Source organism: Balaenoptera borealis, assembly GCF_965194805.1.
Source record: "Balaenoptera borealis genome assembly, chromosome: 5".
In the NCBI taxonomy this organism is placed as follows: domain Eukaryota; kingdom Metazoa; phylum Chordata; class Mammalia; order Artiodactyla; family Balaenopteridae; genus Balaenoptera; species Balaenoptera borealis.
Genome location: NC_138862.1, coordinates 102110255 through 102135024, shown reverse-complemented (window position 1 = coordinate 102135024; position 24770 = coordinate 102110255). Strand labels below are relative to the sequence as shown.

At 35.6% G+C, this 24770-nt stretch overlaps 2 long non-coding RNA genes across 2 annotated transcripts in view; both read right to left on the bottom strand.

The window, feature by feature from the left end:
• The window catches only part of LOC309629843, an 864222-nt gene that overhangs the window by 44334 nt on the left and 795118 nt on the right, over positions 1 to 24770 (bottom strand). The window lies entirely within an intron of this gene.
• On the bottom strand, positions 1289 to 14935 carry LOC309629844. Its single transcript, XR_014245265.1, has 2 exons — positions 9796 to 14935; positions 1289 to 9750 (listed from the first exon to the last, which is right to left on the bottom strand). It is a non-coding gene; the product is annotated as an uncharacterized lncRNA (long non-coding RNA).

Here is a 24770-nt window from a genome sequence, read left to right as displayed (position 1 = left end):
CTCAATAATACAGGGCTTCTGTTAGAAAAGAGGAAAGGAAGACTGGAGGTTGGATAGGTGACTGGTCATCTCTGCTACCAATGGTCTAATGAAATTTGCTAAATTGATCTCAGGTATGGTGAAAAGACTTCTCCACTTTGAAATATATTACTTATTAATACTTTTTATACAAAATATTGAGAACTATTATTTACAGAAAGATTTTCATAAATAATTAGAGATACCTATTAATCAATGTTGGTTGTCAGTGAGTTATTAAAATTCCCACTACTGAGCACATTCATGCACTAACAATTACAGATTTAAAAATTGCAACGTTAGAAAGTGATGTTTAAGACCAGAATCTTATAATTTTTCTGGTTTCCCACTAAATGCTCCAATTTGAAATGTCTTGCCTTGACAGGTGATGAGTAAAATTTCATTAGAAACAAGTCCGATGCTTCACCTCTGCATTATTCTGATCTGAACCCTCTCTTTTCCATTAATGATAACATTTCCAAAATGCATCATGGAGGCTTGACAATTTAAAAGGCATTATGTGAGAAGACATCATTCTGCAACTGAAAAAGCATAACTGTTGTCTTGACTGTGGTGACATTCTCATCAATGAGGTAATGGTGTGAGTCACCAAAGAAGTTGTTCTTCCTGTTTGTATCATTTATACTCACTTTAAAAAAAATCAGTGAGACTCAGAAACATCTTAAAAGTATTATCTGTCTCTTCAACTTCTCTATATTTGTCTTTGATCTAGTAATGCATCTTAAATGAACATTAAGTGAGGTATAAAAAATAAATCCACTCAGTAATTGCAACTCAGAGAAAATAATGAAGAATTCAGCAGAACTGATCTAACATTTTGATGAAGTCATTTAAAAAAATCTTTTATGTCTTTTTTTCTCTCAGTTTTATTGAGATATAATCGACATATAACATTTTATAAGTTTCAGGTGTACAACATAATGATTTGATATGTATTTATTGCAAAATCATTACCACAATTTGTTTAGTTAACATCACCACCTCACATAGTTAAAATTATTTTCTCTTGTGATGAGAACTATTATCTTAACAACTTTCACATATACAGTACATTATTATTAACAATAGTCTCCATACTGTGTATAAATCCACATAACTTATTTATCTTATAACTGGAAGTTTGTAACTTTTGAACATCTTTGCCCACTATCCCTACTCCCCACTCCTTGTCTCTAGCAAACACCTATGTGTTTTCTTCCTAAGAGCTTGTATTTTTTTAAATTCCACATATAAGTGAGATCATATGGGATTTGTCTTTCTCTGTCTGACTTATTTTACTTCACATAATGCCCTCAGGGTTTATACATGTTGTGGCCACTGGCAGGGTTTCCTTCTTGTTTTCTATGGCTGAATAATATTCCATTGTGTATGGTACGTATGTTACATTTTCTTTATCTACTCATCCATGATGGACACCCACATTGTTTCCATGTCTTGACTAGTAGTGAACATGGGAGTACAGATATCTCTTCAACATAGTGATTTAATTTCCTTTAGCTATATACCTAGAAGTAGAATTGTTGGATCATATGATAGTTCTAATTTTTTGAGGAAACTCCATATTGTTTTTCATAATGGCTGCACTAATTTACATGCCCACCAACATTGTTCAAGAGTACCCTTTTTTCCACATTCTCAGCAACACTTGCTATCTCTTGTCTTTTTGATAATAACCATTCTAAAATATGTGAGGTAATAACTCATTGTGGGTTTGATTTGCATTCTCCTAATGATTAGTGATGTTGAGCACCTTTTCATGTTCCTGTTGACCTTTGAGTATCTTCTTTATAAAAATATCTATTCAGGTTTTTTGCCCATTTTAAAATTGGATTATTTGTTTGCTTGTTTGTTTTTGCTGTGAATTGTTTGAGTTTCTTGCATATTTTGAATATTTCCTTACCAGATACCCATTTTGCAAATATTTTCTCCCATTCTGTATGTTGCCTTTTCATTTTTTAATCATTTCTTTTGCTATGCAGAGAAGTCATGTTTTCTATATGCGAGGTGTTAAAACATTAAGACATGTTAAAACTCCCATAAATAAAAACTATAATCCAGGTTTGGTGATTGCAATTTCTAAGCCTCACAAACTAGAAAATGCTATCAGTTATTGACGTCTCATTGAAAATAATAAAATGAAGTAATTTAATAACAGGAGATATGAGGAAGTATCCAAACAAATAAATGAGACTAGGCCAGTACTACAGGTAGTAATGCTACTTTTGGGGGAAGGCTAAAATCAGAACTATAGGTATGCGTTCAAGAAGCCACAAGAAGATGAGAAAGCAATAAGATAGCTCTAAAGCCTTTTGAATGCCATATTAACTTTGAATTGACAATCTATGAATGTGTATCTTGCTTTGGATTTGTGATCTTCAAGGAAATAGTGGAAGATGGCACATATTTGATTCAATGTACCTAGATAGCTCAAGATTATTTTTTCAAAAAACACGTTATTCCTCTGAATTTAACAGGCCCACAGTTGGGTCTAGTTATTCTGATAACTGCTATATCAGTTTGGTTTTATTTGCTTTATGAAAGAGACTCTTTCAAAAAGGAAAAATTAAAGAAATTAAAAAAAATTTAAAAACCTGTGCAACTTTAGCTTTTCTCTTGAGTAAAGGATTGATTTCCAGTGATAATTCCTGTGTAACTATGAATCCTACACAGAAAGCATGTAGTCTCTGTATCTGACCTCAACGAGGCTAAATAATTTTGGCTGTGTAAGATGACCAGGCATTATGAACTCTGCTATATACAGTCCTTGCAGTCAATGTCTCTATGTGTAATATCCCAGTCTAGTGAATGAAAAAAGTGAACATCAAAAATATTAAGTACCTTAATTATGGTCACACGGCTGGTAATTGTCAGAATCTGGACTTGAACATAGTCTGAATGACTCTAGAGTTCATACTGCTATACTAGATTAAAAAATAAAAAGTCGTTTAGTGCCCAAATATCATTTGCTTTAATTATCATTATCATAATTATGGTCAAAACCCATTTATGTATAAAACAGGGTGAGGGAGGAGAAGGAGAAAGGAAGGGAGGAAGAGAGAGAGAGTCCATTATAATTAAACTTGATTTTATTGTTTGACTTAGTCCTCATAATACCTAAATCGATAAATTTCTTACCTTATATATAAGACTTGGCACCAAGTGATAGCTTCAAAGGATAAAAATTCAAAGGACAAAAAGGTTAAACATGTGGAAAATTACCCTGTAGGCATGTACAATAATCTCAAAAAAGAAGTCTCAAAACCATTGAAGTAATGGCTTCTTGATGCTTTGAACTGCGCCACACCTCACCAAACATTACTGAAAGATTAAACACTGTTTTGAATCTCTTTTTCAGATACATTTGAATTATTATTTATTTTCTGTAATGTTACTACTTAGATCTACTCTGTATTTTAATGGAATATATATAGTATGTGCAATTTATTATATATGTATACAATTTATATATGTATGTTTCTCTCTTCATATTTAAAATGGATCTCATAATAGTACTTAACACAAAGCTTACTATGATGAAAAAAATGAGTAAATATGTATGAAAAAAACATAAAACAGGGCATAGGACATAGAGTCCACTTACATAGTGGATAGTATCATTATAATGATGATGATAATATTATCAGGTGTTATTAGCAGCAATCTGGTGATAATGTGTAGAATAGTTTGAAATGGGTAAATATGGAATCAAGGAGAAAACTTAGGAGGTACTGCAGTAATCCACATAATATATATTATCCAAATAAAATTAGGGCCTTCTGGGAAGAAGTGGATGCCAGTGTTGATATCAAGATAGACCGTAGAAGCAGAATGTGGTGGAGAGAACACAGAGTATTATCTGTGAGATTCTTAAGGTAGAGGATTATTGATAGATGAACTAGGAAAGAGAAGTTTTGCTACTATCTAGTGTGGTGTGGTTCATAGTCTATAGTTTTAGTGGGATCTGGAGAAGAAACTACTAATCCCAGCCAAGTAGATGGACTACATGTGGTAGGGTTTGGTAAAAAGGCTGTACATAATTTGATCAGCTGGATATCTATGGCACTCAATTTCATGCTGTATTATAAGATTTAAGATCTGAAGGCACCCTACGCTGGTGAGGAGAAAAGTCTAAATCTATTTAGTCTATTGTCTTTTTTGTTCTTTAGAAAGATTGGATTAATTTTCTAGTTATAATACCAAAGGATATCAGTCTTGAGGCAAAAACAAAATGAAATTTCAGTCACAACATTTTATTCCTCACAACCTTTTAGTGGCTCACCTTTTGCTTTCCAAACTAATTTTTTTAGTCAACTTGCTATTCAGTGGTCGAATTTACCACACAGTAGTCTCTCCTTGCACATTTAAATTTAAACAGTGTAGTCAGTTATACTTGACTGCCTGTGCTCATTTATACTTGCTTCTCTCAAGAATTATAACACACAACCTTGTCCTACTTGCTACATGGTTCTATTTACGTTCTTCTTTTTCTTTACTCTTTGAAATTATGCAAGTTAATTGATATATAGAAAAGTATAAAGAGATGGATATAGATAAAACAACTCAAAATTTCTCAACCGTTTAAATATGACAAAGAACATTTATTAATAGTATTTAATCTCCATGTATGCAGTTCATGCTTTTCTTATCTTAAACAAAGCATATTGATGACAATCTGACTAAAGTCTTATTGATACATTTGTCCCTGCAATATCCAGCATAGAAATTTATCAATGGATGAAGTTCACCATATACTTTGAGTTAAATGTAAGAATATCTAGGCAAAGGAGGATAGTAATAAAAAAAAGAAAGCTGTCTTTTAAGAGCTGAAAATTAAAGTATGTGTATTTTTGATTTCCAAGTTTAAGTATTTTGTACAATGTGTTATACACTGACTTTCAAATGCTAGTAGAGAATTTAGGAATAACACCTCGGTGACAGTGAGATAAAAGTACTTAAGCAACCGATGGAAATAATTCCACCTTTTTCATTTAAAGTTTTAAACCACATTGTGCTCTAAAAATGGGGAGATAAAAATGTTAATTATTATAAATGAAATTATAAGAAAAAGTAAATTTGGGGAATTAAAAAAAAAAGACGTAAGGGGATAGACCCTTACCAAAAAATACTCCTTATAATGAAGTCTTACACAATTTTACTCAATTTACATGCTTTTGTCTAGTGGTGAGTAAGATGATGATTACTAAATATAAGGTAGAATTCACCAGTTGAGATGGATTGGTCTCCTTAGGACCAGTAACCTCAGGAAAGCTAGGTATATATAAAAAGTCTCCTGTGTTGGGGTGTGCCTGGAATTGCTGGCCCTGTTGTATTTTGGTTTGGTCGTCATTTGAGACATGGCACTCTTCATTTCCACAAAGTTCATGTTATTCTTTTTTTCCCCCTTTTCCTTCTTTTTTCCCCCTGGGTTTATTCCTTATTCCAGGGCACAGGCACTGGAAAAGGAAAAAGGACGAGCTTATAGTTATTATAATATCCTCGCCTCCCAGAATGCATAGATGTATTTTTCTTTTTGCTTTAGTTTTAAATAAGGATTTATAATGTCAACAGCAATATTAATTAAGAATACTGAAATCAGCTTAAGGATATGCAGAATAATCACATATTATCATTCATTCCAAAAACAGTCCCAAACTATTCTTATACCAAATTTCTTCAGAAATGCCATATCTTATATTAGGACCCTTGTTTTATTTCTTTAAAAATGTTTAAATATCTTTATAAAATTAATATATTTACGTAGATTGAAATATATCAAATATATATGCAATTTAATAATAGTATTAATAATAAAAATAACAGTAATAATAACTGCAGTCTCCTGTCTGGATCTCATTACCACTCCTAAGATACACTGACTTTTAACAATTTGAAGGTGGATATTTCTTCTGATATTTATGGCTGCATAATGTGGTATAGTATGTTCATATGGCAGTGTCGATTGATTTATTCTGTGGAATTTGAGGATTTTTACTACCCTACCCTCACTTTCCTTTCTTCACTTTCCTCAGAGTGATACAACACATTATTTGGTTAAATGGGTTTACATTATTTTTCATTCTGAAATTAAAATGATAAACTAAATTTGTATCATTTGTACACTAAATTTTTACATTTTTTTGCATTTCATAGACTTAATGATCACCTTCTTAATTTTCACACTTTATTATTAATTTTTCAAGTGCTCAGTAGAGCTGTGAAATGCCTAATGACAACTTTTCCAATCTTAAGACACTTAAGAAAATCGCTTAATTCCATTTTATTTTTCCTGGCATCCTCCCATGCATCCAGCCCTTCACCATTCTCCTCAGTCTCTATTGATTGCTGTCTAGACATGGCACATAATTCTAATGTTGTACGTCTCTTCCCCACCACTTGTTTAACGCATACCATTTCCTTTTATTCCTATGTTATTTTGTCAATGCGCATCTTCCACTAGTGGAAAAGGAAAAACAGAAAGAAAAAAAGTTACCTGGTTCCACCTTCATAGCTTGGCAATCAAACTGCGTAAGTTGAAAATTAAAAAAACAAACAAACATCAGAAATGTGAAGAGTTAAGAAGTTTCTTAAGATCAATTGCTACTGTTGAGAAGCCGGATATCATAGCATTCTCATTCAAATTCCACTTAATGTGACTTTTATCCACCTCTGAAAGATTTTAGTATCTGCCCACTATGTGTGGTATACTGAAATTCTCATTGATGTACCTTGATGTACCTATGGACACACACATACATTAACTATTTTCACATACATATTCCTAATTCCAATTATGGGAGAGATGCATGGGCCACATTTCACACTTTTAAAATTCTCTCATTCTCTTTCTCACTCTCACTTCTTTCTCCCTTCCATAACTGAAAAAGCAATTTCCTGATGAAGACATTAATTCAAAAAAAGGAAAGATTATGACAAGAAATATATTGATTTTTTTTATTGCACCCTGGAAAGAAGAGGGTTTCAAAGTTTAAGAGAACAGATATTTGGTACAAAAATAATGGTAAGAATGACCTTTCATTTTGTAGGCTATATATACTTCCTTTATAAAGAACAAATTAAATTGCTTTTATTTTTATTTATTAATATAGTTTATGATAAAGTTATTTTATTTTATAATTTATTTCTGATGTATGAAGTGAAATATAACTTAAATTTTGCATTAGGAGAAAGTATGATTTTTGACACATAAAACAATATAAGTTGAATCTGAACATCATGGTTATGAATAAACAAAAAAATATAAATTTTCTTTATAGGGTCTCATTTGTTTCTAACCACAGAGTTGGGTTCCCTTGTTTTGTTTGTTTTTAGGTAATATTTAAAGGTAGAATTATATAAGAATTAGAAAAGGAGGTATGGTAATCATTCTGATCTAATTTTTTAGATTTCTTCATTACTGAATTTTTTTAATTACAAGATTTAGTTACTTTTTGTGTCCTTTTTACTTAAAAAAAAATCTATGAAGCAGGGCTTACATCATTCCTTTATCTTTACATCTTATTTTTTATTAGTTTCTTTAAAAGTTTCGAGGTCAATACAAAAGAAATTCAAGATCATCCAAAGTGCTTAATTGTATCTATATTTCTTTACATACAAAAGCAGACAGAATTCTGGCTTTTTGAATTGTTTGCCTTTAATGGTCTACTTTACAGACAATATCTAATTCTGGGTTAAAAGTCCCTGGGCATAGTCTTTATGCCCTAAATGAGTCATTGTCTACAAATGCTTAGACCAAATTCCCAGAGAAGATGGCTCTAATATGGATATAATGACTTCATTGCCATTTTAACTCTCTAAGAGCAAAGTCTAAATGAATCGTTTACTGGTGAAAGGGAAAATGAGGGAGAGAGGCCAGCCCCGGTGGAGATTTGACCCTGGGATAAAAGTAATTGTGTTAGAGAAGATCTTTAGACTGGCATCCTTCTGGTGTTTAAGGGAGGATTGAAGTCTTGATTTCAGAAATTTTAAAATAGACTAGCTAGGTCTTTCACTGAAATGGAATTTAAAGAAAAAAGTTGAACATTTGCTGTATAACTGGGAATTATCACTAACTGCAGAACACATACCTATACATCACAAGACTGAAAAGGATACGTAGTTGCTATGTGGTAAATAAGGACAGAGATTTTAGTAATGAAAGTAACTTGGGTTTGAAACTTAGCTTCACCAATACCAGAAATGTGAATTTAATTTATTTACTCTATACACCTACTTCCTTCTATGTCAATAAAATGGTCTCTTAATACGTACCATACATTGTTGTTTTAAATATTAAAAAAAGATATAATAAATGTAAAGGGATATTGCGTGTCTGGCTTAATAGATTGTAGCTGCTAATGTTTTCTTATCAACAGAAATGTTATTATGTACAAATGAGACACAGGATTAGATTTTATACTTTGGAGGAGGGACTGGCAAACATTAGACAGAATTTGAAGGATAACATTGAAGAACATGCACATGTACTTGTGGTGCTTTTCCTTGATTCATTAGAACTTAAGGAGATTTCTGGGCATATCAAACTACTCAGATGCAATCTGGGAATAAATTCTGCCTCTCAGAATGTATACTGTCTGCCAACAGGGAGAGTGAAGTTAGAAAGACTCACTGGACACACTTCCTACAGTGTCAGAATATGTTGACCTTGGTTTAAATTAAGACTAATCATCTTTCCATTCAGTTAATAGTTTACTTAGAAATATGAACATTTGATTCCTCCTTATTCTTTTAAGCTCTGTTTATTCTGTACTGCAAATTTGAAAAATCACTTTTAAGGATCTTTGATTCATAATTAGCACCAGTTTCAAACTTAGGTAAATAAATACCTTCAAGCATTTAGAACTGCATTTTTCATTGTAATAGCATTGATTTGGTTTTTAAGAACTTCAGTGATTGGACTAACAGAAATTCCAATCATGTAAAAATTTTGTTATAGCAAATAATTTAAGTTTATAAATACAGAAATTGATTTTCCAATCCTGTATGTCAGCTTAGTAGAGTGGTAACTTAAATGTATTTGTGCTTTTTTAAAATTGAATTTTAAATTGGAATTGCCGGACTTAAAATAATAGCTAATAACTGCTGAATCTTTACAAATATACATTCAAATTGATAAGATTTCTTTACAAATGTATTGATGCTATATGTTTTCATTCTCTTAAACATTTCCCTTTGGTGGTGTGAAAGTTCAGTCTCCCTATCTGGTCCTTGCTGGTAGCTTGCTGTAGAAAGTGAAGGACTGATGCTTAGTTGGGGGGAGGGGGCGTGTCAGCCAATACCCGAGTACTGCTGACAGGAGATGGGGAAGCCCACTGGGTTCCTCAGACATCGGTATAGACGGAAGGAGAAGCTGATTGACAACTAGCTCACATGATTCCTTGCTATGGACTCCGGGTAGATGTGGACGCTCAGCTCCCTGCTGAGCATCACCAAAACCAGAAGAAGGGAAGTCAGTCACCAGTTAGCCTCATATCCACCTCACTTGCTCAATCTCGTTGATTCTTAATGAGGGTGAAGGCTCAATGCTCTACTGAACCCTGCTGACACTGTGCGGAGGAGACAAGCACCAAGTACCCTGCCTCCTACTGCCTGGTTCAGTCTTTTTCCTGCCAAGTGGTTGTGGAGGTCTAACTCTCCACTCTGCTAATGCAAGAGATAGGGGGACATTGGAGTGCTAACCCCAATTGGCATCGCCTTGTTGAATCTTGACATTGGAGTGCTAACCCCAATTGGCATCGCCTTGTTGAATCTTTCTGCTACTGTTCCCTGCTGACTCTGACACTACCCAGGCTGGCTAATCAGAGCACTGTCTGGTTAAATCAAAAGGGGATGGAAGCTTATCTTGCCACGGGGTCCTGACAACACCGCCCGGTCTGAGAATCAGGATGCACCACCTGAATCTGTGGGATGGGGTCTGGGAGTGAGGTGGAAGATGAGCAACTAATATGGACCCATTTGACATCATAGGGGAGGGAAATGCTTCCACTGATGTTTCACTGAAGATTTATGTTCTGTTAGGCCACTCACCTGCAGATTCTTTGACTGGGGAAGCTGGCTTTGCTGGGAATTTTTGTCTGTGCTTGTTGGCAGTTCGGGTTAGAAGTCTCTGTAGAGATCAGTCTGGTATATATGGGAGACAATAAAGAAATCCACAGAACTATCATCATATCATTCCCTAAGTCCTGATGTCCCTAGGTAGTCTATCTTCTTTCCACCTTTCTGAGATTTCTAATGCTTGTTTATTTTGTTATGTATAAGGATTTTTATCTGTGAGAGTGTAAAACTTAAGGAATAGAAATGTATCATCTTGGTGGGAACTGGAAGACCATAACCAAAGATTTTAATTTACGTGATAACCTGATTTGTTGATGACCATGATGAGATATGCTGATCACCATTTAAAGTTATTTCATTAATAGCTCCATAATTTTATTGTATTATTTATTTATTTATATTTTAACATGTTTATTGGAGTATAGTTACTTTACAGTGGTGTGTTAGTTTCTGCTTTATAACAAACCGAATCAGCTATACATATACATAATTCCCCATATCGCCTCCCTCTTGCGTATCCTTCCCACCATTCCTATCCGACCCCCCCTAGGTGGTCACAAAACACCAAGCTGATCTCCTTGTGCTATGCGGCTGCTTCCCACTAGCTATCTATTTAACATTTGGTAGTATATATAAGCCCATGACACTCTCTCACTTCGTCCCGGCTTACCCTTCCCCCTCCCCGTGTCCTCAAGTCCATTGTCTACATCTGCGTCTTTATTCCTGTCCTGCCACTACGTTCTTCAGAACCGTTTTTTCTTTTTTTTTACATTCCATACGTATGTGTTAGCATACGGTATTTGTTTTTCTCTTTCTGACTTACTTCATTCTGTATGACAGACTCTAGGTCCATCCACCTCGCTACAAAAAACTCAATTTCGTTTCTTTTTATGGTTGAGTAATATTCCATTGTATGTATGTGCCACATCTTCATTATCCATTCATCTGTTGATGGACCTTAGGTTGCTTCCATGTCCTGGCTATTGTAAATAGAGCTGCAATGAACATTGTGGTACATGACTCTTTTTCAATTATGGTTTTCTCTTGGTATGTGCCCAGTAGTGGAATTGCTGGGTCGTATGGTAGTTCTATTTTTAGTTTTGTAAGGAACCTCCATACTGTTCTCAACAGTGGGTGTATCAATTTACATTCCCACCAACAGTGCAAGAGGGTTCCCTTTTCTCCACACCCTCTCCAGCATTTATTGTTTGTAGATTTTTGATGATGGCCATTCTGACCATGGTGTGAGGTGATACCTCATTGTAGATTTGATTTGCATTTCTCTAATGATTAGTGATGTTGAGCATTCTTTCATGTTTGTTGACAATCTGTGTATCTTCTTTGGAGAAATGTCTGTTTAGGTCTTCTGCCCATTTTTGGATTGGGTTGTTGTTTTTTTTGATATTGAACTGCATGAGCTGCTTGTAAATTTTGGAGATTAATCCTTTGTCAGTTGCTTCATTTGCAAATATTTTCTCCCATTCTGAGGGTTGTCTTTTGGTCTTGTTTATGGTTTCCTTTACTGTGCAAAAGCTTTGAAGTTTCATTAGGTCCATTAGTTTATTTTTGTTTTTATTTCCATTTCTGTAGGAGTTGGGTCAAAAAGGATCTTGCTGTGATTTATGTCATAGAGTGTTCTGCCTATGTTTTCCTCTAAGAGTTTTATAGTGTCTGGCCTTACATTTAGGTCTTTAATCAATTTTGAGTTTATTTTTGTGTATGGTGTTAGGGAATGTTCTAATTTCATTCTTTTACATGTACCTGTCCAGTTTTCCCAGCACCACTTATTGAAGAGGCTGCCCTCTCTCCATTGTATAATCTCACCTCCTTTATCAAAGATAAGATGACCATATGTGTGTGAGTTTATCTCTGGGCTTTCCATCCTGTTCCATTGATCTATATTTCTGTTTTTGTGCCAGGACCATATTGTCTTGATTACTGTACCTTTGTAGTATAGTGTGAAGTCAGGGAGCCTGATTCGTCCAGCTCCATTTTTCTTTCTCAAGATTGCTTTGGCTATTCAGGATCTTTTGTGTTTCCATATAAATTGTGAAATTTTTTGTTCTAGTTTTGTGGAAAATGCCATTTGTAGTTTGATAGGGATTGCATTGAATCTATGGATTGCTTTTGGATAGTATAGTCATTTTCACAATATTGATTCTTCCAATCCAAAAACATGGTATATCTCTCCATCTGTTGGTATCATCTTTAATTTCTTTCATCAGTGTCCTATACTTTTCTGCATACAGGTCTTTTGTCTCCCTAGGTAGGTTTATTCCTAGGTATTTTATTCTTTTTGTTTCAGTGGTAAATGGGAGTGTTTCCTTAACTTCTCTTTCAGTTTCTTCATCATTGGTGTATAGGAATGCAAGAGATTTCTGTGCATTAATTTTGTATCCTGCTACTTTACACAATTCATTGATTAGCTCTAATAGTTTTCTGGTGGCATCTTCAGGATTCTCTATGTATAGTAACATGTCATCTGCAAATATGTCATCTGCAAACAGTGACAGCTTTACTTCTTCTTTTCATATTTGGATCTCTTTTATTTCTTTTTCTTCTCCGATTGCTGTGGATAAAACTTCTAAAACTGTGTTTCATAATAGTGGTGAGAGTGGACAACTTTGTCTTGTTCCTGATCTTAGTGGAAATGGTTTCATTTTTTCATCTTTGAGAACAATGTTGGCTGTAGGTTTGTCATATATGCCTTTATTATGTTGAGGTATGTTCTCTCTATGCCAACTTTCTGGAGGGTTTTTATCATAAATGGGTGTTGAATTTTGTAGAAAGCTGTTTCTGAATGTATTGAGATGATCATATGGTTTTTCTCCTTCAATTTGTTAATATGTTGTATCGCATTGATTGATTTGCGTATATTGAAGAATCCTTGCATTCCTGGGATAAACCCCACTTGATCATGGTGTATGATCCTTATAATGTGCTGTTGGATTCTGTTTGCTAGTATTTTGTTGAGGATTGTTGCATCTATGTTCATCAGTGATATTGGCCTGTGGTTTTCTTACTTTGTGACATCTTTGTCTGGTTTTGGTATCAGGGTGATGGTGGCCTCATAGAATGTGTTTGGAAGTGTTCCTCCCTCTGCAATATTTTGGAAGAGTTTGAGAAGGATAGGTGTTAGCTCTTCTCTAAATGTTTGATAGAATTCGCCTGTGAATCCATCTGGTCCTGGGCTTTTATTTGTTGCAAGATTTCTAATCACAGTCTCAATTTCAGTGCTTGTGATTGGTTTGTTTATATTTTCTGTTTCTTCCTTGTTCAGTCTCAGAACGTTGTGCTTTTCTAAGAATTTGTCCATTTCTTCCAGGTTGTCCATTTTATTGGCATAGTGTTGCTTGTAGTAATCTCTCATGAACCTTTTTATTTCTGCAGTGTCAGTTGTTACTTCTCCTTTTTCTTTTCTAGTTCTATTGATTTGAGTCTTCTCCCTTTTTTTCCTGATGAGTCAGGCTAATGGTTTATCAATTTTGTTTATCTTCTCAACAAACCAGCTTTTAGTTTTATTGATCGTTGGTATTGTTCCTTCATTTCATTTATTTCTGATCTGATCTTTATGATTTCTTTCCTTCTGCTAACTTTGGGATTTTTTTTGTTCTTCTTTCTCTAATTGCTTTAGGTGTAAGTTAGGTTGTTTATTTGAGATTTTCTTTGTTTCTTGAGGTAGGATTGTATTGGTATAAACTTCCCTCTTGGAACTGCTTTTGCTGCATCTCATAGGTATTGGATCATCATGTTTTCATTGTCATTTGTTTCTAGGCATTTTTAAATTTCCTCTTTGATTTCTTCAGTGATCTCTTGGTTATTAAGTAGTGTATTGTTTAGCCTCCATGTGTTTGTATTTTTTACAGATTTTTTTCCTGTAATTTATATCTAGTCTCATAGCATTTGGTTGGAAAGGATACTTGATATGATTTCAATTTTCTTAAATTTACCAAGGCTGGATTTTTCACCCAAGATATGATCTATCCTGGAGAATGTTTCATGAACACTTGAGAAGAAAGTGTATTCTGTTGTTTTTGGATGGAATGTCCTGTAAATATGAATTAATTCCATCTGGTCTAATGTGTCTTTTAAAGCCTGTGTTTCCTTATTTATTTTCATTTTGGATGATCTGTCCATTGGTGAAAGTGGGGTGTTAAAGTCCCCTACTATGATTGTGTTGTTGTTGATTTCCCCTTTTATGGCTGTTAGGATTTGCCTTATGTATTGAGGTGCTCCTACGATGGGTGCATGAATATTTACAATTGTTGTATCTTCTTCTAGGATGGATCCCTCAATCATTATGTAGTGTCCTTCTTTGCCTCTTGTAATAGTCTTTATCTTAAAGTCTATTTTTTCTGATATGAGAATTGCTACTCCAGCTTACTTTTGATTTCCTTTTGAATGGAAAATATTTTTCCATCCCCTCACTTTCAGTCTGTATGCCTCCCTAGGTCTGAAGTGGGTCTCTTGTAGGTAGCATATACATGGGTTTTGTTTTTGTATCCATTCAGCCAGTCTATGTCTTTTGGTTGGAGCACTTAATCCATTTACATTTAAGGTAATTATCAATATGTACATTCCTATTACGATTTTCTTAATTGTTTTAGTTTGTTATTGTAGGTCATTTTCTTCTCTTGTGTTTCGTACCTGGAGAAGTGCCTTTAGCATTTGTTGTAAAGCTGGTTTGGTGGTGCTGAATTCTCTTAGCTTTTGCTTGCCTGTAAAGGTTTTAATTTCTCTGTAGAATCTGAATGAAATCCTTGCTGCATAGAGTAATCTTGGTTGTAGGTTTTACCCATTCATCACTTCAGATATGTCCTGCCACTCCCTTCTGGCTTACAGAGTTTCTGCTGAAAGAACTGCTGTTAACCTTATGGGGATTCCCTTGTATGTCATTTGTTGTTTTTCCCTTGCTGCTTTTAATTTTTCCTTGTATTTAAATTTTGATAGTTTGATTAATATGTGTCTTGGTGTGTTTCTCCTTCGATTTATCCTGTATGAGACTCTCTGCACTTCCTGGACTTGACTGACTATTTCCTTTCCCATATCAGGGAAGTTTTCAACTCTAATCCCTTCAAATATTTTCTCAGTCCCCTTCTTTTTCTCTTCTTCTTCTAGGACCCTGATAATTTGAATGTTGGTGCATTTAATGTTGTCCTAGTGGTCTCTAATACTGTCCTCAATTCTTTTCATTCTTTTTCCTTTATTCTGCTCTGCAGTAGTTTTTTCCATTAAATTATCTTCCAGGTCACTTATCCGTTCTTCTGCCTCAGGTATTCTGCTATTGATTCCTTCTAGAGAATTTTTCATTTCATTTATTGTGTTGTTCATCATTGTTTGTTTACTCTTCAGTTCTTCTGGCTCCTTGTTAAACATTTCTTGTATTTTCTCCATTCTATTTCCAAGATTTTGGATCATCTTTACTATCATTACTCTGAATTCTTTTTCAGGTAGACTGCCTATTTCCTCTTCATTTGTTTGGTCTGGTGGGTTTTTACCTTGCTCCTTCATGTGCTGTGTGTTTCTCTGTCTTCTCATTTTGCTTAACTTACGGTGTTTGGAGTTTCCTTTTCACAGGCTGCAGGTTCCTAATTCCCGTTGTTTTTGGTTTCTGCCCCCAGTGGCTGAGGTTGGTTCAGTGGGTTGTGTAGGCTTCCTGGTGGAGGGGTCTAGTGCCTTTCTTCTGGTGGATGAGGTTGGATCTTGTCTTTCTGGTGGGCAGGACCACTTCTGGTGGTGTGTTTTGGTGTGTCTGTGACCTTATTATTATTTTAGGCAGCCTCTCTGTTAATGGGTGGGGCTGTGTTCCTGTCTTGCTGGTTGTTTCACATAGGGTGTACAGCACTGTAGCCTGCTGGTCGTTGAGTGGAGCTGGGTCTTAGTGTTGAGGTGGAGATCTCTGGGAGAGCTTTCACTGTTTGATATTATGTGGAGCCGGGAGGACTCTGGTGGACCAGTGTCCCTACCTCGGCTCTCCCACCCCAGAGGCACAGGTCTGACACCTGGCTGGAGCAACAAGACCCTGTCAGCCACACAGCTTCTTTGTTGCTTACACCACCCTGGTGGCTACATCCCGGGGAGGTAAACACTTGCATTTCCCAAAGATAACCCAGTATACCAACCCAGAGGTTACCAATAGTCTATTCCAGCCTATGCTGCTAGGAAGCCAGTTTCAGCAAGCTCAATGTGGGGACCAAACTGTGTCTTACTTTCCAAATGCTCCATGCCAAAATCTGACTCCCTCTCCAGCCCCTATATCAGTGTGAGCCGAACCTCTGAAAAGACGCTTCTTAAGGGCGACACAGGGCCGGCTTACTACTCCATAATTTTAAAATGGACATTTCACATGGAATGATAATTCACTTATTATTATAAATGAAACTATATCCTGAATTGTTTAGATGCATTATTTAATGTAAATCTCATAACCTTCTGGAGACTAGTATGGAGAAATTTACTAAATGAATTATATACTTTGACTCAATTGTAGGAATTTATTCTAAGTAAAAAAATCATTGAGTAAAAAGGGATGCCCCAGCCCCATATAGCCCATTGAGCTCAGGCCAGTCTCTGGATCGAAACCACTTTTGAATCCATGACGAACTCCACAGAGAGACCACACCTGCTGCAAGTTCCAGTTCTGGAGAATGGCAGGTACATGTCTTTAGCCTGGTTCAATTCTGGTTAAAAAAAAAAAAAGATAGATAGATAAATAAAAATATATCTTCCTTGTATGTGAGCACAGTTATATATTCATAGTGCTTTCTTTGTAGATTTTATCCCTTACATGTGGTAAAGAAGAATCATTTATTAAATCATAAATCCACTGAATCATCTTAATCTGGAAATATATTTCTTTTTAATAAGAAACAAATATATGTACAAAGTTATAAATTTTAAGATCTTTTAAAATTTTATTACCATTATATTTTTATGTATTCTTAGTTATACTTTATTTTATGGAGCAAGGAATTCATTATTTACTTACTTTGGTCTTACAAGAAGTAGTTATGTAAATGGATCACATATCTGATAATAATTACTGTCAAAGTATATTTGAAAACTGTCATTTTAACAACATTATATCAAGTTATGTGCTAAGTCAAAGGATTACAAAATATTACTATGAAAAATTATATTTTGGCAATGCTGTGTATAATCTAAAATTGATAGTGTTTTCCTATAGAATTTTATTCAATTAAAATTTATACAATGGTAACATGAAATTAATTTCACCACAGGATTTTTTTTATTGATAGTTAAATTCTGTTCACATTAGGAATTCCTTCAGCTATAAATATCAGGGAAACAAACTAACATTGGTTTAAATGCATTTATGTTTCTTAAGAAAGTCAGATTTAAAGACCCCAGAACTTAATGAAATAATAGAGAATTTAGCTAGATGATGATGATGATGAGTACCTTTGCTCTACTCACCTTAGCTTGTTGATTTTTCATTTTCCTGTTTTTACCCACATGTGCATAAGGTGACTGCTCCATTTTCTAATGTCAAAGTCAAAGTCATGGATGGCAGAATGGGGGAGTATAGCTCTCCAGTTTATTATTACCTTGTTTGTCACATTTATTAAGGCCCCAAAGTTAAATTTTATTTTAGAAGGCCCCTGATTTTTATTCATCAGAATTCAGTCAAATATCTGAGGTGAGGTGAAAAATCACTGACATTTTTAGCTTCCATTAAAGGAAGCTGGTAGAGGAAAAGTGGATCGAGATTATTTTCTCTTTGGTCAAGCAAATGACTGAAGAGAAAATAATATACTTTAATTCCCATAACTGGTTATATGAGTCCACCATTGAGGTAAATATAAAATGATTATAAGCAAGTCCAAAAAGAAAATATAACTTCATATTTCCCTCTGCCATATGCGGTCTGGTACTGTGCAGTATTTCATCAAAGGCAGATGTAATGAACTCAAACAACCTAGGACTATTACCTTTCAAATCCTTTTGTCAGTTTTCCATTTCAATATCTCATAATTACTGTAAACTCATGAGTTTTCAAAAACTGGGAATCAACATATTTTGGGCTTTCCTCTCACCTCCCTTTTCCCCCACGTGTACAAATCTCTTACCATCTGCAGGTAACTCCCTCAGTAAATGGTGTCACAATTTATCCAGTTTCTTATACCAGAAATTTGGGCACCATTCTTAAAATCTTCCTTTTCCTTGAGTTACCTTCATTCAATCAAATATCAAGTTTTATGGATTTATCTTTAAAAATAATCTCATAAATGAGAAACTCTAAGCAGGGTGCCCAGTGGGATGTGGAGGCCCCAGGACTAAACCTGTAGAGCAAGAGCTTGAAGGATAAAGGTGGTGTCACTAAAAGTGAGCCAGGGCATCACTTTTAAAAATCACTAACATGCCACATTAAAAAAAAGAAATCACTTCTCTATAACGTCTGTGATAGCAGAGGTTGTTTACCACCAAAAGAGAACTATAAATAACTACACCAGCAATGAGAATTTTGTTGCACTAAAGTGATGTACATAAGGCAGGATGAAGGTGGGCAGTAAGAAGGCATCTTTAGGAGTCCATTCTGATATCACTGTTGTTCAATAATATCTTTGGAAGCTAACATCTGCTTGTCTAGACATTGCATTAGGCTTTGGAGAACTAAACAATTCTGATAAATATTTCTTACCCTAAGGTAAAGATATTTGCAATTAGTTTTGAAAAGAAAAAAAGTGTACTTTTTAAAGGTCATTATGTATGGAAGAAATAGGTGTCAGAAATTGTAGGATGTCAGGAGAAACTCAAGATATTTTAGATGGTTGATTTTTAGTCAGTTGTTTATTAGGTATGGCACTATGACAACTTACATAAAATTGGATTTTTTAGAAAACTTTGGTGGATATTGTTTCTTTGTACCACAGATGGCAGAATCTTAGAACTGTCAGTGATAACTGGTCATGAAGTTACACTAAGGATCTATTATGAAATCTTCACATATATCTGAATATGCTAATTCATATAAACATTGCCTTATTTTCAAGTTTCATATTTGGAGAACTAGAGAGACCATTGACTGAACTGTTAGATAACAGATCAGTAAATTCCACATGAGTATGACCTTGGGAAAGCACAAAGGATGATGTAAATCACTTTTAACCAGATTTCTGCAGCTGTGAAATATAAACTTATTGTGAGAATCAAATTTCTGTCCAAGAGAAATGGGTCCACCAACTAATTATTGTCACAGTTTTATAGATAGCTTGACAGGCTGATATCTTTTCAAGTTAGGAATTATAGACACCTTTTTTTCAACTTATAACTATAGTTCTGTGATTTTAACATATTTGCGGGATTGAAAATATTACAAAGTTTCCAAGGAGACTTTGTTGAAAAGATATTCAGAGGAATAAAGAGGCTTGCAAAAAACCTTCAAGTAGATTGTCAGTGACCAATTTATTATACCTGGAAAAAATATACTCAGTCAATAGTGTAAGTTCTCAAACACGTTGATAGGAGTTTGTCAGTGCTAGATCAGTGCTTTTTTTACATCCAAAAAACGGGTTAGGGTTAAGGTTAGAGTTAGAGTTTATCAGTGCTTTAACAGTAAAATTTATTAAGCCAAATAAAATATAAAACTATTCCTCTGTAAATGAGTTAAGATCACCTTTCTAATAGAAATTTTTTCAAAAAACTAGCAATATTAACATGTTACCTAGCAATATTAACATTAAGATATAATCCACTATAAATCATTGAAGATTAAGAGATAATTTTAACTGATTATGAAATAAATAGTTTAGTATAGGATTTCCTGGGTAATACATTAATAATATTTTAAATAAAGTAATATAATTTTGCTTTTACCACACATATATTATTCAGATGGAGCATTGAAGATATAAATCAAATCAAGAGCTGGCAGATTAAAAAAATGTATTTTATGAATACATACCCAGTGGGGTGCTGGTAATTGTTTAAAAACAAGCACTCAGGGGAGAGGACCTTTAAGATGACAGAGGAGTAAGACATGGAGATCACCTTCCTCCCTACAAATACATCAAAAATACATCTACAAGTGTAACAACACCTACAGAACACCTACTGAATGCTGGCAGAAGACCTCAGACTTCCTGAAAGGCAAGAAACTCCCCATGTACCTGGGTAGGGCAAAAGAAAAAAGAAAAAACAGACACAAAAGAATAGGGACGGGACCTGCATCTCTGGGAGGGAGCTATGAAGGAGGAAAAGTTTCCACACACTAGGAGGCCCCTTTGCTGGTGGAAACGGGGGGATGGGCGGGGGGGGGGGAAGCTTTGAAGCCACGGAGGAAAGCACAGCAACAGGGGCACAGAGGGCAAAGTGGAGAGATTCCTGAACAGAGGATCGGTGCCGACCAGGACCAGCACTCACCAGCCCAAGAGGCTTGTCTGCTCACCTGCCAGGGTGGGTGGGGGCTGGGAGCTGAGGCTCGGGCTTTGGAGTTCAGATCCCAGGGAGAGGACTGGGGTTGGCTGCATGAACACAGCCTGAAGGGGGCTAGTGCACCACAGCTAAACAGGAGGGAGTCGGGAAAAAGTCTGAAACTGCCTAAGAGTCAAGAGACCATTGTTTCAGGGTGCGCAAGGAGAGGAGATTCAGAACACTGCCTAAACAAGCTTGAGAGATGGACGTGAGCCACAACTATCAGTGCGGACAGCAGAGATGGGCATGAAATGCTAAGGCTGCTACTGCAGCCACCAAGAAGTCTGTCTGCAAGCACAGGTCACTATCCACACCTCCCCTCCAGGGAGGCTGTGCAGCCCTCCATTGCCCGGGTCCTGTAATCCAGGGACAACTTCCCCGGGAGAACACATGGCACACCTCAGGCTGTTGCAATGTCATGTGAGCCTCTGCTGCTGCAGGCTCGCCCCACATTCCATACCCCTCCCTCCCCACAGCCTGAGTGAGCCAGAGCCCGCTAATCAGCCACTCCTTTAATCCCCTCCTGTCTGGGTGGAGAATAGACACCAGAGGGTGATCTATATGCAGAGGCAGGGCCAAATCCAAAGCTGAAACCCAGGAGCTGTGCGAACAAAGAAGAGAAAGGGAAATTTCACATGCAGCCTCAGGAGCAGCGGATTAAATCTCCACAATCAACTCTATGTACCCTGCATCTGTGGAATACCTGAATAGACAATGAATCATTCCAAAATTAAGACAGTGGAGTTTGGGAGCAACTGTAGAATTGGGGTTTGCTGTATGCGACTGACTAGTCTCTGATTTTTATGTTTATGTCAGTATAGTTCTTAGTGCTGGTTATCACTGGTGGATTTGTTTATTGGTATGGTTGCACTCTTCTATTATTTTTTAATTTTCTTAACTATTTAATTATTTTTAATTTTAATAACTTTTTAATTTAATTTTATTTTATTTTTCTTTCTCTCTTTCTATTCTCTCTTTTCTTCTGAGCCATGTGGCTGACAGGGTGTTGGTGCTCCAGCCGGGTGTAGGCCTGAGATTCTGAGGTGGGAGAGCCAAGTTCAGGGCATTGTACCACCAGAGACCTCCTGGCCCCATGTAATATCAATTGGCAAGAGCTCTCCCAGAGATCTCTGTCTCAACACAAAGATCCAGCAAGCTCCAGTGCTGGACACCTCATGCCAAATGACTAGCAAGACAGGAACAGAACCCTGCCCATTAGCAGAGAAGCTGCCTAAAATCATAATAAGTTCACAGACACACCAAAACACACCACCAGATGTGGTCCTGCCCACCAGAAAGACAAGATCCAACCTCGTCCACCAGAAGAAAGGCACTAGACCCCTCCACCAGGAAGCCTACACAACCCACTGAACCAACCTCACCCACTGGGGACAGACACCAAAAACAATGGGAACTACAAACCTGCAGCCTGTTAAAAGAAGACCACAAATACAGTAAGTTAAGCAAACTGAGAAGACAGAGAAATATGCAACAGATGAAGGAGCAAGGTAAAAACCCACCGGACTGAACAAATGAAGAGGAAATAGGCAGTCTACCTGAAAAAGAATTCAAAATAATGATAGTAAAGATCATCCAAAATATTGGAAATAGAATGGAGAAAATACAAGAAATGTTTAACAAGGACCTAGCAGAAATAAGAGCCAACAAACAATGATGAACGACACAATAAATGAAATTTAAAATTCTCTAGGAGGAATCAATAGCAGAATAACTGAGGTTGAAGAACGGATAAGTGACCTGGAAGATAAAATAGTGGAAATAACTACTGCAGAGCAGAATAAAGAAAAAAGAATGAAAGGAATTGAGGACAGTCTCAGAGACCTCTGAGGCAACATTAAATGCACCAACATTTGAATTATAGGGGTCCCAGAAGAAGAAGAGAAAAAGAAAGGGTCTGAGAAAATATTTGAAGAGATTATAGTTGAAAACATCCCTAATATGGGAAAGGACATAGTCAACCAAGTCCAGGAAGCACAGAGAGTCCTGTATAGGATAAATCCAAGGAGAAACACGCCAAGAGACATATTAATCAAAATATCAAAAATTAAATACAAAGAAAAAATTTTAAGAGCAGCAAAAGAAAAGCAACAAATGACATACAAGGGAATCCCCATAAGGTTAACAGCAGTTCCTTCAGCAGAAACTATGCAAGCCAGAAGGGAGTGGCAGGACATATTTAAAGTGATGAAAGGGAAAAACCTAAAACCAAGATTACCAAGCAAGGATCTCATTCAGATTAATCGGGGACCTTAAAAACTTTACAGACAAGCAAAAGCTAAGAGATTCAGCACCACCAAGCCAGCTTTACAACAAATGCTAAAGGAACTTCTATAGGCAGGAAACACAAGAGAATGAAAAGACCTACAAAATAAACCCAAACAATTAAGAAAATGGTAATAGGAACATACATATTGATAATTACCTTAAATGTAAATGGATTAAATGCTCCAACCAAAAGACATAGACTGGCTGAATGGATAGAGAAACAAGACCCATATATATGGTATCTAAAAGAGAACCACTTCAGACCTAGTGACACATACAGAATGAAAGTGAGGGGATGGAAAAATATATTCCATGCAAACTGGAAATCAAAAGAAAGCTGGAGTAGCAATTCTCATATCAGACAAAATAGACATTAAAATAAACACTATTACAAGAGACAGAGAAGGACACTACATAATGATCAAGGGATCAATCCAAGAAGAAGAGATAACAATTGTAAATATTTATGCACCCATCGTAGGAGCACCTCAATACATAAGGCAAATCCTAACAGCCATAAAAGGGGAAATCAACAACAACACAATCATAGTAGGGGACTTTAACACCCCACTTTCACCAATGGACAGATCATCCAAAAGGAAAATAAATAAGGAAACACAAGCTTTAAAAGACACATTAGGCCAGATAGACTTAATTGATATTTATAGGACATTCCATCCAAAAACAACAGAATACACTTTCTTCTCAAGTGCCCATGGAATATTCTCCAGGATAGATCATATCTTTGGTCACAAATCAAGCCTTGGTAAATTTAAGAAAATTGAAATTGTGTCAAGTATCTTTTCCAACCACAATGCTGTGAGAGTAGATATCAGTTACAGGAAAAAAACTGTAAAAAATAGAAATACAGGGAGGCTAAACAGTACACTACTAACTAACCAACAGATCACTGAAGAAATCAAAGGGTAAATTAAAAAATACCTAGAAGCAAATGACAATGAAAACACGACAACCCAAAAACTATGGGATGCAGCAAAACAATTGTAAGAGGGAAGTTTATAGCAATACAATCCTACCTTAAGAAACAAGAAACATCTCAAATAAACAACCTAACCTTACATCTAAAGCAATTAGAGAAAGAAGAACAAAAAAAACTCAAAGTTAGTAGAAGGAAAGAAATCATAAATATCAGATCAGAAATAAATGTAAAAGAAATGAAGGAAACAATAGCCAAGATCAAATAAAAAGCTGGTTCTTTGAGAAGATAAACAGAATTGATAAACCATTAGCCAGACTCATCAAGAAAAAAAGGGGGAAGACTCAAATCAACAGAATTGGAAATGAAAAAGCAGAAGTAACAACTGACACTGCAGAAATACAAAGGATCATGAGAGGTTACTACAAGCAACTACATGCCAATAAAATGGACAACCTGGAAGAAGTGGACACATTCTTAGAAAAGCACAGCCTTTGGAGACTAAACCAAGAAGAAATAGAAAATAAGAACTGACTAATTACAAGCACTGAAATTGAGACTGTGATTAATAATTTTGCAACAAACAAAAGCCCAGGATGAGATGGCTTCACAGGCGAATTCTATCAAACATTTAGAGAAGAGCTAACATCTATCCTTCTCAAACGTTTCCATAATATAGCAGAGGGAGGAACACTCCCAAACTCCTTCAACGAAGCCACCATCACCCTGATATCAAAACCAGACAAAGATATAACAAAAAAAGAAAACTACAGGCCAATATCCCTGATGAACATAGATGCAAAAATCCTCAACAAAATACTAGCAAACCAAATCCAACAGCACACTAAAATGATCATACACCATGATCAAGTGGGGTTTATCCCAGGAATGCAAGGATTCTTCAGTATATGCAAATCAATCAATGTGATACACCATATTAGCAAATTGAAGGGTAGAAACCATCTCATAATCTCATAGAAGCAGAGAAAGCTTTTGACAAAAT